Raw genomic sequence first — 13,959 nt, forward strand, 5'->3', positions numbered from 1 at the left:
TTTTTTTTTTTTGGTTTTTTTTTTGATTTTTTTTGATTTTTTTTTATTTTTGAGAAACTTTCCAAAGATAATTTGCCCCAGTATGATGAATTGGTCAGTGGGATTACACCCAAGCCTGCCTTGGTTGCACTGGCGGCACAAATCCAGGCCCAACGAGATTTTTAGAATGTTGGCGGCACCAGGTCCAGGCCCAACTTGATTTTGGAAATGTTGGCGGCACAAGATCCAGGCCCAACGAGATTTTTAGAATGTTGGCGGCACCAAGTCCAGGCCCAACGAGATTTTTAGAATGTTGGCGGCACCAGGTCCAGGCCCAACTTGATTTTGGAAATGTTGAGAGAATGGGGGAACAGAATGATGCGCAGCGTGCATTGAAGCTTTGCCCACAAGAAATCAAATTTGATTTTTCAAGAAACAAGAAATTGAATTTGATTTTTCCTGATTTTTCTGATTGATTGATTTTGATTTTGATTTTTGCATTTTTGATTTTTGATTTTTTCTTTTCAGTGTCAAGTCCATTTCCTCCTTCTTCTTGCTTCTCTTTGCAGTATCGGCCTTCCGCCTCACTGGATGTTTTTCGTCCTTTTGAACCATGATTACCTGTACAAGGGGTTCCTCAAAGTATGACATGCATTCAAATTTCTTATTTGGAAAGAACAGCGTGATTGGTCCGAAAAATGTCTTGCTTGACTCTTGGGCGAAAATCTCAAATGTATTGCGGAAAATTTTGCCCCAGTGTAGGCTTATTTTACAAAATCCCTCCAATGAAAACTTGCCCCAGTGTGGGCACATTTAATTGCAAAAATCTCTCAAATGAAAATTTGCCCCTGTGTGGGCCCATTTGATTGCAAAAAATTTGTTCAGATGATTCCCCATTTATTTGAACAAAGAGAAATCGCACCTTCCAAAATTTAGAAAGTAATCATTTGAACGTTGAATGCAGAAATTTCATGATGAATTCCTCGAAGTAACACCAAATTCAAGAAAATTTCTTCCTCACTTCTAGCATTGGCGTTTAGGGTAACGGGTCACCACTTCTGATTGGCTCATCTTTCAGGACCAATCAAGTGACTTTATTATTTTTTTGAAATGGCTAAGGAAATGGGAGGTCAGAATTTGTTTGGCTTTTGTGCCCAAAATTGTAATGCATTCAACATCACATCTTAGTGAAAGCAAAGAGTTTGTCACCCTTATTTTTCAAGAAAACTTGGTCAACATACAAGCTTTCTAGGCTTGTAACGTATGGACAGAATTGATAGCTAAACATGTGGAAACGGGTTATACCCTTATGATCACAAATGATTTGATGAATTTCTTATGAGTATGATCCTCACTTTGGATTGTCATGAAAGAATAAGTCAACGATGGACTTTATTAGCTTGTAATGTGGCTTGAAAACGATAGTTTAAGACCTTCAAGGATATTGCACCATAGATTGCTTTTTTCCAAAATTGCCCATATTTTGAACTCAAAAGATTTCAGACTTTGTTTGGATTTTCTCATCATTCCCCAGGGACCTCAGTGTCGAATTTTTCTGCATTTTCCTTTCTTGCTTCTTTTCTTCTTTTTTTTCCTTTTTCTTTTTCGAACTGATGGGTTTTCACATGGTGAGTAGCGTCAATCCCATATCCAGGCAATTCAGAAATACAGCTAAATTTTCCGGCATCAGAAATTTTCTTGACAAGGCCATTGCAAAGAACAGAAGTCAGGACTTTCGGCTTTTGTAATGGGGTCTGGTAGGGTGTTTAAAAAAGTTAAGGCTTGAAGGCAGATTTTAAAATGGTTTGAAGAATCTGAGATCGCATTGTTGCCAACCCTATTTTAGGGCTAAACCAGAATTTGCCCCAGTTTATGCTCAATTGAGGCTCTCTTTCATTTTGTTTTTCCCTCGGCCTTTTGCCATTCCTTTGAAATTTTCAAAAATTTGCCCCAGTTTATTTTGAACTGAGGTTCTCTTTTCTTTTGCTTTTGATTTTGCGACTTTTCACTTTTTCACTTCTTGAATTTTCCCTTTCTTTTGCAAACTTGCCCCAGTGTGGGGTTTGCGATTCTCAGGGGTTGCCAAACGAAGTATTTTTATTCTGAAGGCTCAAAAGGGATAACTAGGGATAGAATGCTTGATCGGAAAAGAAGAGGGCCTGACTTTAAATCCGTTCCTTACAATAACTCTGAAAGGAAACTTTCGTTAATGCGAAATTTTTTTTTTTTTTTTTTTTTTTTTTTTTTGCATGTATCTGAATTACTGACTAAGGAAGACCCTTGTTCATCCATATTTGTGAAACATAGAGGGTCCGCCAGACAACTTTTCTTTCTTTTCTTTTCACTCTTCTTTTTCTCACAATTGAAGCTCAGGTAGAATCAAATTTCCCCAATTTGCGGTTCCCCCTTTTGAGTTTTAGCATTTTTTTTTTGCTTTTTTTTTTTTTTTTTTTTTTTTGGAAAAATCTCCGATCTCCCTCCCCAATGTGGGGTGCGATCATAGGTGCTCTCGAAAAGAATCACCAATTTTTAGCTCAAATGAGGATGCAATGGGTAAATTGTGTTTAGATTGTAGAAACGATGGCCAAAGTATCATTCTTACACTCCATGACAACCAAAGTAACGAATTGCTCATTGAAAATTCATTCCCCTTCTTGGATATTTGAAAATTTTTCAATATAGGGTAGTGATCATTAGGGCTCTTATTTGAAACGAAATTATTCTTTCAAAGGCTCAAATGGGAGAGCAAAATGATAAAGTGTGTATAAGTAGAGAAAAGAATGCTCAAAGCATCATTCCAAATTTTCAAAACAAATAAGAATAATGCACATTTTTGCTTTCACTTAGATGTGAATTGAATCTGGTTAAACTAATGGGCATTTGCAAGCAAAAAGTTGCTCCAATTTGCAATTTATCAATCAATGTGACTGATTTTATTTTGTGATTGAATGAAATGGGCAAAATATGAATTGTACAGTGAATTGTACAGTAAAGGAGAAAATGTATCTCATGAGGCCTTTGGAGTGACCATGCACCTTTTTCTGAGCACTTTTATTGTATGGCTCGGATCACCAATCGAGTGTAAGGATTTTAGGAAGCATACACTTGTGAATTTTCAAGCTGGAGGTTGAAAAAATCTCAATTTAGTTTTATTTTTCAAAATTCATCATGAAATCTCCAATGAGTAAGAATAAAGAATGAAATGTACATAAGTATATACAAAACAATAATTGTCCAAAAAATTTTATTGCTGAAAAAGTTTGAAACAAAATTCCTCATTCAATTATGATACAAATAAGAAAAGAGAAACTTGTAAACGGCTCCACATATACACTTTTCATCTCCTCTTCTTTTGGAACAAAATATACTAACAAATCAAATAAACAGAATTTCCCTTTGGAAAATAATTACAAATCTCTCAGAGGCTTTAGCGTAGAGCTTCCAGATAAATCATTTATGTTTTCATTGTAGGATCTGCCCAAAAATCACACAATACTTGCAATTTTGACACCTTATTAGATCGGAAGTGCCATCAGATATAGAAAAATATTTTCTCTTTTATTGAAGTGTTTTTATGAATGCAGGGGAGGGGGAAAACAAAAGAAAAATACCCTGAGTTAGTAAACAAGAATATAAAATCGGTATGCATGTCCAATAGGGGGACCCTTTTTGTGCCAAGGGTAGGCCTAGCATGAAAATGCAATCCGCTAGAGTAGGCACCATACCATACCTGATGAATCCGATCCACTCATTGAGTGAAAAATAATTTTGAAAATTTTGGTCAATTGGAGTGAGGAGAGACATTTGTCAAAATGAGGTCAACGTCCGAATGGATTGATCACTTTTGATCGATATTTGCAAAAACGCACGGGTTTGACCTTGACGAACTTCCTACCGAAGAGACTGGAATTCGTTGACAAAATTTTCTCAGTGAAGCATGGGTAAAAACCCCAACTGATCAAATGGCTGAATGCAATGGACGATTTTCTCAAAATCGACTAGGTTTTCCATTTTGAAATTCGACATTGAAAACCCTAATTGGGCAAATGGGTTGAATGAAATTAACAATTTATTTAAAATCGACCGAATTACCCTAAAAAGGGAAACGGGTCAAATGATTTGAGTGAAATTTAAAAATTTACTTAAAATGACCGAATCATCTAAAAAAGGAATTTGATCGAATGAAATTGAGAATTTTATGCAAAATGGACCGGATCGCCCTAAAAGGGTAAACTGGTCAAATGAATCGGACGAAATTGTTGATTTATCGAAAATCGACAAAATTGCCCTAACTAATCAAATGAATTGAATGAAATCGGTGATTTATTCAAAAATCGACTAGATTGCCCTAAAAATGGGTGAATTAGCCAAATGAAATGAAGATTTATTCAAAAATCGACCGGATGACCCTAAAAAGGGTAGATTGGTCAAATTAATTGACGATTTATTCAAAATCGACCGGGTGACCCTAAAAAGGGTAAATTGGTCAAATGACCCTAAAAAGGGTAAATTGGTCAAATGAATTGACGATTTATTCAAAATCGACCGGGTGACCCTAAAAAGGGTAAATTGATCAAATGATCCTAAAAAGGGTAAATTGGTCAAATGAATTGACGATTTATTCAAAATCGACCGGGTGACCCTAAAAGGGTAAATTGATCAAATGATGGTTTATTCAAAATTGATTATGAATTGACAAAATGGATCGATTGAATCGGCCGGCCATTGATGGTTTCAAAAAAAAAAAATTAGTCTATGAGCCTTCTAAAATCACGATTTTGGCCTCAATTTATTTATCGTCTCAATAGGAGGAATCATTTGTGAATTTCTTCAAATTAATGTCCTTCACGCAAGGGATTTTTACCAATTTTTGATAAAATGGCCAAAAAGTGATTATTAGATGCTCATATTCCCAAAGATTACTCTATGAAAATGATCGGATCCTACCTTACCTTGTGCACTACCCCTTTGGATGGTACAAAATGTAAACGTGCAAGTCTCGTTGGATTAAGTATCCGAGACACAAGGTGGCTTATTCCTAACACGGGATCCCCTAAGTGGCATTCCCTTTCTAGGGTTTATGCATGATGCCAGTTATTAAAGCGATGAAATGTGCAATTCGAAATGAAACGTGACCTAAGGAACCCTTTATTTGCCAGGGTAGGCCTAAAATGCTATGCAATTACCAAAATCTATGAATGCAATATACCAAAATCTTTAAACGTGCAATAATCTATCTACGAGGGTAGGTTCTAAAAGAAGGTCATGCCAGACCTCTTATTTGATAGGGTTTGTGAATGCAATGGGGACATAAAACCAAGAAAAGTTAGTTCAGCCAGATAAATACACATAACACATTGTAGCAACGAAATCATTACAAAGAAATAAAGCAATAAAAGGGAGAAAGGGGTTGGACCCCTCCCCTCGTGAATAGTGTGCTTAGCTCAGGATAAGGCCGACTCTACCCTAGGCAATTCTAATATGGATGCATGAGACTGGGGTTCGCTAATGCATCTAAACTCGATAAGCTCAGGTCCCCGAGCCTTCAGACTTAGAAACCAAGGGTCATCAATCCCAAGGTTCTTTGTCGGTGGCTCGAGCGATTCCCCAAACACCGCTACGCACACATCGTGTCACGGCTACGTGTTTGAGTGAATCTATCAAAATCCTCAACCTTCGACTAAAAGCTAAAGGCTATCAACCCATAGCTTAAAGCGGAAGATTGAGTGACTCATTGGAACATGCTACACACACATCGTGTCGTGATCACATGGCCAAGTGAGTCACCTAATCCTAATAGGGTGGAGTGGCGTGACAAGCCACTAAAGAAAAATAAAAGGGATAAAAGAAGTAAAGCGTATGCTCGTATGCTAGTGCTCGTTTGGAGGGGAAGGGTCAAGAACCAACGCGAGGCTCTAGGGTGACCCATACCTCCCAAAATGCAATGTAAGCGCGAGATAACAAGTAAACATTCATTCAAACATACATTCATGAGTCGAGGGATTAGCTGGACACGCGTGAAATGCAAAATCCTAAAAAAGGAAAAAATGCAACCCTAAAACACCCAAATGTGATATATGAAAAGGTTAAAAGAAGAAAAAGGTTGATTAAATCAAATTTGCTCGGACTCTCGAAAGTCCCCAGTGGAGTCGCCAACTGTCGCGCCCCATTTTTTGATGAAATAAATAAATAAATGGTTTGAGAAAGATGTATTTTGTGTGATTGAAAAATGAATCGTGATTTAAAAGAAAATGGGTCTAAATGGGACTTTTGAAAATGCGACGATTTGACCCAAGAAAAATAGTTCAAAAAGGGCTTTTTATATGAAAATGGAGTCGCCACTTGGTATAGAGTTAGGGTGTACCAAGTCACCCAAAAAGTGAATTTTTTAAGGAAAAAAAAAGTAAGAAACCCTTTTGAACGACTCCTAGTCCACGCAAACAAAGAAAAAGATTCGGGAGTCACATTTGACGAAGGGGAAGGCAAGGATAAAAATCCAAGGCACCCCTTCGACCTAGCCAAGGCTAGTTGCGTTGATTTAATCAAAGATTTTCTTGTTTTAACCAAAGAATTTATTACATTTGGATGCGCTACATGAATGCAAACCCTAGACCTAGGGGTATTGGGAGAAATTTCTCTTCAAAGGTTGAGTGGTGCCAATCACATTACTTGTGAAGCCCAATAACGATCCTTTGAAGGGGTCACGAATAATGCGAGTGGGATGCAAATGAATGGAATGCATGTATGCAATGTGAGGACATGAGTTTGAAAAAAAGTAATAAAAGGCAATAATATGTAAGTGAAAATGTGCACGTGAGTGGGCAAGGTGCGGTGTGTGAAATGATAATATGAAGTACATGTGTGCAAGTGACGATAAAAATGTTCGTGTGCAAATGGAGGGATAAAAAGGTGTACGTGTGCAAATGAAGGGATAAAAGGTGTACGTGTGCAAATGGAGGGATAAAAGGTGTACGTGTGCAAATGGGAGGAAAAAATGAAAGCGTAATGATAGAGTGGATGCATGAACCTAGGGAATTCATGCATAATGGGTACGGGGAGACCTAAATCGTGACTCAATTTGCCCTTTGATAGAGAGAATACAAGCGTGCTAAGGCTTAGAAAAAGCCACACTCGTCTATATCCCATATTTAAGGGGACACTCAAGCAAAATGAACCCTATAGCTAGTATGGGATGCAAAACCTAAAGTGAGGGGAAAGGGATTCGAGGAACATGCCCAATGATAAAACTAAAGAAAGTTGTATGATATGTGGTGAACAAGCCAATGACGCACTAATGAAAAGAAAGGAAAAAGCCTATTGGGTCTAGCGTTGGACTAGCCCTTTCTATGGATTTCTACTAGCATTGGACTAGTGGAAACGGAACAATGAACCACAACTAGCGTTGGACTAGTGTGGTGACGAGAAAGGGGGCCACAACTAGCATTGGACTAGTGTGGTGACGTCCATTCATCCATCACATTCATTCATGACTATAAAAAGCGAGTAGACATGCGAGTCACTTATAAACACGTAGCACATAACACTTAGCATGCTTGACTAGATGCAAGGACCTAATAAAGCGATTAAACACGTAGCAGCGAAAGCAAGCAATGAACTTATTACATTTGCTAACTAAAACAAAGGGGGGAAAGGGAAAATGGACAAGAAAGCTCACCCTATCTATTACAAGCCAAGAGGTGTACACATACCTCATTTAAAAGAATAATTTAATAAAAACAAGAATGAATGAAATAATGGAACTAAAGAATGGTAATGAAAGCAAATTAGGCATGCGATTCACACTTAGCACATTGGATCACATAGGAGAGGCAAAAGGGATAAAAGAATTTATACCTCCCTTGAAATGAAGCTCTAATGGAGTGAAATCAACTTATTTACCTCCAAAATAATAAAGGAGTCAAGGTGCCAATTTATTTGACGAATAACCACAAAGGATAAAAATAAACATGAATTTGAATCAATTAAATCATGTCAACAACCCACATTTAAGAAGTCAAGAAAAGAAAGGACTTGATTGCAAAGATTGGCAAAATTTTGGGGCCAAAATTAAAGAAAAATAAAGTTCAGGGACTCATTTGCAATTAAACCAGGGACTGAATTGAAAGCAGTTGAAAATATCCAGGGGCACAGTACAATTAAAGGAAAGTACAGGGACTGATCTGCGAATTCATTTCTCTGGCTTCTTAATGGATTAAACCACTGGGCTATTTTATTTATTTGTTTGGGCCAAGATCATTCGGCCCAATCGGAAGTCCAAGGAAAACAATCTGGTTAGCCCATCATTTTCACTAATCTAGCTCATACAAAATTAAGGGCCTCAAGTTTCCAAGCCCAAATCATAGACCCAGAAGAAGCAAACCAAAATCCATTAGCCCAACCCAACTAAGTATTATTACCCAAAACCCTAACCATAACTAAACCCAACAAGATTAGTAAATTAACTAAAATTATTAAGCCACAATTATGATCTAAATCCCCGAATTAATTTATCCCACAAAGTCACATAAAATAGGCAAGCATGGGATTAAGCTTAAGGGGGTGAGATTAATTCAACCTTTCCAATTTTTTGGGTCACATCAGAACAGCGGGGTGACTTGAGGGGTTCCAATGCAATAACAACAGGGACCTGATTGAAAGAATTATAGCAGTTTGGGGGCGAAATTAAAGAAAAGCAAAGTCCAGGGGTCAAATTGAAAATTCATAAATATTTTCCCTACCCAGTTCGTCTTCCTCGCATATCAATACAAGCCAAACATCGTTCAAAAGGAAATTTCAGCTGGGGATTTTCTCAAACAGGTTGGGGGCATTCGAATTTCATCAATTTTTGCTCAAATTAGAGTTAATCAACCCCAAAGTTGTTCAACAAACAAGAGATTTCAGTCCAATTTAATATATAAGGCACATATAATCTAAAATTATGAACAAACAACATGAAAATTGTACTGAACAAATGCATGGCAAATGTGCTCCGAACATCGCAAAAATGCAACAACGAAAAGTGGAAAAAATCAACTTCAAGAAATCATCACTTCTCTTTCTGGCTAGCAAACGCACGGATTCTGGCCAGCTTTGAACCGGCCAGATTCTCCTTTGAATTGCATACAGAAAATACACGCGACTCTTTCTTTTGGTTTAAAAATTTCATTCAGACATTGTACCAAACATCTAACGGTCATTAAAACATTCCGCCAATCTTTGTCTAATTGAGAGTATAACCGGCCCCAAGATCATCAGCAAAACCAATCAAATCCCAGTCCAATTAGCATATAAGCATATGTATTCAGAAATTTAAGCTATTTAACAGGGAAATTGCACTAAATAATGCCACGGCAAACTCATTTCAGAGGCTTGAGAAGAACTGAAATTCGAAGAGAAAACTTACAGGGGCTCTTGCTTGGGAGATTCTGCGGGCAATAACGGTGGAATCGGTGAGGTAGTGATGGTTTGGTGAGTTGGAAGTCTCCGCTGCTGTCGCCGCTCAAGTCATCCATGGAAGAGGAGCAGGTGGAGAAGAAATTGATGAAAGGCTCTGGCCATGAAACTGGCGCTTGAAGCCGTTTTGTTGAGCTCAAGCAGTTTCACTGGAGTCGTTGTGCCCTCTTTCCCCTCTTCTCTTTTCTTTTCTTCCCGTTTTCAAACCGTCGCCGCCTGGTTCCTCCGCCGTGAGCCTTTTCTCTTCTTCTTCCTTTTTCTGTTACCTTTTATTTCTTTTGGCTCCCCGTCTATCTTACTCTGGCCGAATATCTCCTCCGTGGTTTCTTATTGGCCAAAGACCTCCGCCGATGTCCCCCTCTGTTTTTCTCTTGCTCTGTTTAGCTCCTATCCCCAAACCCAGATGCTGCTCTCTCCTCCTTTTTCTCTGTTTTTCTTTTTTTTTCTTCCCCCTGTCCCCCAACTTCCGAAGCCCTCTCTTGTGTTTTCTTCTTTTTTTTTTCCGTCCCCTTTTCTCTGCCGACCAAGCTTCCCCCCGGTCTCTGTTTTCTTGCTCTCTATTTTTCTTTCTGCTCAACCCCCAAAATTTCTCCCCCGTCGTTTTTTTTTCTTTCTTTTTTTTTTTTTTTTGCCTGCTATCAGTTTTTGTCGATGCCTTTCTCTCTCTCTTTACCCTCAGTTTCCTTTTTTCTCTGCTTTTTTCTCTGATTCCAGCCGAAGCTCTCCCTTTACTCTGTTCCAGCTCAAAACTCTTCGTCCCCAGATGAAGTTTTTTTTCCAATTGCCTTGTCCGCCGCCCCTATTCTCGTTTTTTCTTTTTCTTTTTTTGCCGCCTGAAGCCTCTCCTATGTTTTTCATTCTTTCTGTTGCCTCTGTCTTTTTTCCTTCTTTCTTTGCTTTTTTTTTTCAAAAATTCCTTAAAACTTACCAAGTGTCCCTCACCCCTTGCCACCTTGGTGATGTGTTGTAAAAAAACAAGAAGGGACACTTGTCCCACATGCAAATTTCCACTTGTCATTTTCACCTTTTTCTTTTTCCTTTTCTCTTTTTCTTTTGTTTTTCCTGAAATTTAATGTAAAGCCAAAAATAAACTAGAACAAAAATAAAATAAATAACAATAATAAAAATAAATAATAAAATAATAAAATAATAATAAATGAAAACCCTAAAATTGAAATAAATAAAACTAAGATTAAATTAATTAAACAAATAAAGTTAAAAAATCAAAAATTTGGTGTCTACAGTTGAAATACAACTAATTTGTGACAGAGGCAGTAACTCTTAGTTTTTTTCCTTTTTATCTCAAAATGAAACTATAAGTTCAATGTTAATATGTTTTTTCTTTTTTTTTTTCATTTCAAAACAAACCTAAAAGATCACTCTTAAATTTTACTCTTTTATCATCCCAAAACAAAACTTTATGGTCACTCTTAACTTTTTCTCTTTTATCATCTCAAAACAAAACTTTGTGATCACTCTTAATTTTTTTCTCCTTTTCATCTCAAAACAAAACTTTGGGTAAGTTTTCAATTAATTTTCTTTCCTAATTTGAGTGGCGTGGTTTTGGTCATCATTGGTGCATTACATCATAAATATAATTTGATAATTTCATACAATTTGCCCTTGAATTAGTTATTCATACCACAAACCACCACATATACACTCGTATGTATTCATTCCAAATGTGTTAGTTTTACAATTCTTAGGATATAATTCCTAGGTATGTTTTGATCCACAATATTATTAAAAGTCTTTCAACATACTAGATGCAGTCCAGTTAAAGAAACACTTAAGAACTAATTTAAATAAAAGTTAAACTATACAAGAGTATTTTGTTTAATAGGTTTGGCCAACGAGTGTCCTAGAGCACGTGCTATTAGTTAATAGAGTGTCAGCTGTTAATATGTTAGCAAAAGTGTAATTAGTTCGGAAGAGTGATGTGTGTATTCATACTGTAAATTAGGTGCGATTTTAGTGTTTTCATGAGTTTCAGCACTCGGTAATCCTTGAGAGTGGAACTCCCTTTAAATTATCGAAAGGAAAAGGAAAAGGAAAAAACAAAGCAGGGAAAGAAACAAAAAAGTCTTCAACGTGTTTAAGCACCGCAGAAAAGTCTTCTAAGAAAATTTGCACAACAATTGCGGTGAACTTGACGCTCAAATGTGAAATCAAATCAAGGCTGGAAAGAACACATTACAAGTCTTCCCTGGCCCCCTAAGACGCAGATTGGAAAGACCTTGACTTAGACTTTAAAAGCAGAGCTTTAAAATTCATGCTACCTCAGAGTACTTATCAGGAGGCCTAAATTTCATATATCTAACATCGATGGAGGTTGCATGCAGCAAAGTTGTTCTTCTCCTGATATCGGCTACTGCACAAGCAGCAGGAGCAGCGAGAGAGCCTGCTCTTGGTTACACCGAATACAGCGTAATAGGTCTTAGCATATTTTTTGTGGTTTACTCACTAATCGGTGGATTACTATGTTTAATCCTCTGCAAAACTAAGGTCAAGAAAGTAGAATCTGAGCCCATAGACAACAAACATGGAGACGTTTTCAGAATGTTGAACTATGATGGACATATGGCTTATGAAGACATAATAAAAGCAACAAGAGGTTTTGATGTCAGTTATTGCATTGGGAGAGGGAATTATGGCAGTGTGTACAAAGTGCAATTGCCAAGTGGGAAAGTAGTGGCTGTGAAAAAGCTTCACCATTTGGAAGGCAAGAATCCAAATTATGATAAGAGCTTTAGGAATGAAGCCCGCATGCTATCCAGAATCCGGCATCGAAACATTGTAAAGCTCTTTGGATTCTGCCTGCACCAGAGATCCATGTTTTTGATTTATGAGTATATGGACAAAGGAAGCTTGTTTTGTATCTTGAGAGATGAAATTCAAGCTGTGGAGCTAGATTGGATTAAGAGATTGAACTTGATAAATGGCATTGCCAATGCATTGTCCTACTTGCATCATGATTGTGATCCACCAATCATTCACAGGGATGTATCAAGCAACAACATTCTTTTGAATTCACAGCTTAAAGCAACTCTATCTGACTTTGGAACTGCAAAGATTTTGAAACCTGATTCCTCAAATCAAACAGTAATTGCAGGCACCTATGGTTACATTGCACCGGGTATTTACCTTCTTATTCCTAGAACACTTTCTTTTTTTTTCGCCTTGTTTCTGTTATTTTATCTCTGCACGTATCAGGTTTAACTTCTACTAGAAAGAAAAAAGCAAAAAAGACCTGTAACTACATATTATTGTTTTGTTGAGCAGCAAGGTGTAGTACATGAAGAGTTGATTTTTGGTGGGTAACTAGACCGACCTAAATCAGTCCTCTCTTGAGTGAGGTGAGATGAATTCACTTGTCCGAAGTGGATGGCGGGGCTTCTCCCCTGGGATCACTCCGACGATCAAGTTAGTACGAGAACGAGAAAAGCAATAGTATTTGTGAATGAACAGTATGCTTACTTGTTGGGAGTATGTGTGGGGTATTTATAGAGTGAGAGTGAGAGATAGGACAGAGGGCTTATGCTGGCGGGACCCACGTCCTGACATTACGGCTCTGCTCCCTGTCAGGAGGTCTGACTCTGACACTGTAGCCGCCTGTGCAGGGTGACAGGGGACCTTGCGTAGTTGCCATTAAGAATACCAGGTGCTTTTCAGATAAAGCACTGGTCTCGGATGATGTCAGGCGGGCTGACATCATCGGCGTGCAGCCGAGGTGGAAACCTGTGGTGCAGAGGCCATCTAAACAGTTGGCCAGGGGCCTGCCCAAGGTCAGGGATCATGCTCAAGACAACACTTCACTCGCGTGAGGGACGAAATGAGATCACCTCGGCCTTACAGGGACTGCCGAGGTGAGCATCCTCAGTACACGATGTATGGCTTAAATTTTCGAATATTGAAAGGATTGCAATTGGATTACTAGCTAGGATTGGCAGCCTAGGATTGTCCAGCTGAGAATAACTTTATTTTATCCGCTACTTGTAATTGCAGAGCTAGCCTATACCGTGGCGGTCACTGAAAAGTCCGATGTGTATAGCTTTGGCGTTGTGGTGCTGGAAACGCTGTTTGGAGAGCATCCACAAGAATTCCTTTCTTGCGTATCATCACAACCCAATGAACCAATAATGATGAAGGATCTTCTTGATGCCCGTCTGCCCCCTCCGACTAACCCTTTGGTCGTTCGAAATGTGGTTGTCGCGACAGCGTTGGCCCTGGATTGCGTCAACGCAAACCCAAAATTTCGACCAACAATGCAGCAAGTGGTGAACCGATTTGAAGTGGGCAGGCGAGAATCAACTAGGCCTTTGCACACCATTGCTGTGAATCAGTTTATAAAAGTAGAAACATGACCAAGCACTGAGATTATTGCATATACCATATAGTGTACTAATAAAAATAGAAAAAAAGAAAGTGTGCTAATTAATGAAAAGCAACTCTTATATGCCGATTAAAAGCCTAGGAAATTTTGTCATCAATATTTAAGCCAAAGGAGATTCTACTTGTTGGGCTTTA

At 38.1% G+C, this 13,959-nt stretch overlaps 2 long non-coding RNA genes across 3 annotated transcripts; one reads left to right on the plus strand and one right to left on the minus strand.

The window, feature by feature from the left end:
• Positions 1-6,587: 6,587 nt before the first annotated feature.
• LOC140008519 (uncharacterized) lies at positions 6,588-10,350 on the minus strand. 2 transcript variants are annotated; one of them, XR_011815934.1, is made up of 2 exons: positions 9,383-10,350; positions 6,588-7,878 (listed from the first exon to the last, which is right to left on the minus strand). It is a non-coding gene; the product is annotated as an uncharacterized lncRNA (long non-coding RNA). The 2 variants fall into 2 exon arrangements; XR_011815933.1 differs by lacking the exon at positions 6,588-7,878 and adding an exon at positions 8,033-8,626.
• Positions 10,351-11,784: 1,434 nt separating this feature from the next.
• On the plus strand, positions 11,785-13,685 carry LOC113691521 (uncharacterized). The gene is made up of 2 exons (XR_011815417.1): positions 11,785-13,298; positions 13,438-13,685. It is a non-coding gene; the product is annotated as an uncharacterized lncRNA (long non-coding RNA).
• The last annotated feature ends 274 nt before the right edge of the window (positions 13,686-13,959 follow it).

Source organism: Coffea arabica, chromosome 6c (assembly GCF_036785885.1).
Source record: "Coffea arabica cultivar ET-39 chromosome 6c, Coffea Arabica ET-39 HiFi, whole genome shotgun sequence".
NCBI lineage: Eukaryota > Viridiplantae > Streptophyta > Magnoliopsida > Gentianales > Rubiaceae > Coffea > Coffea arabica.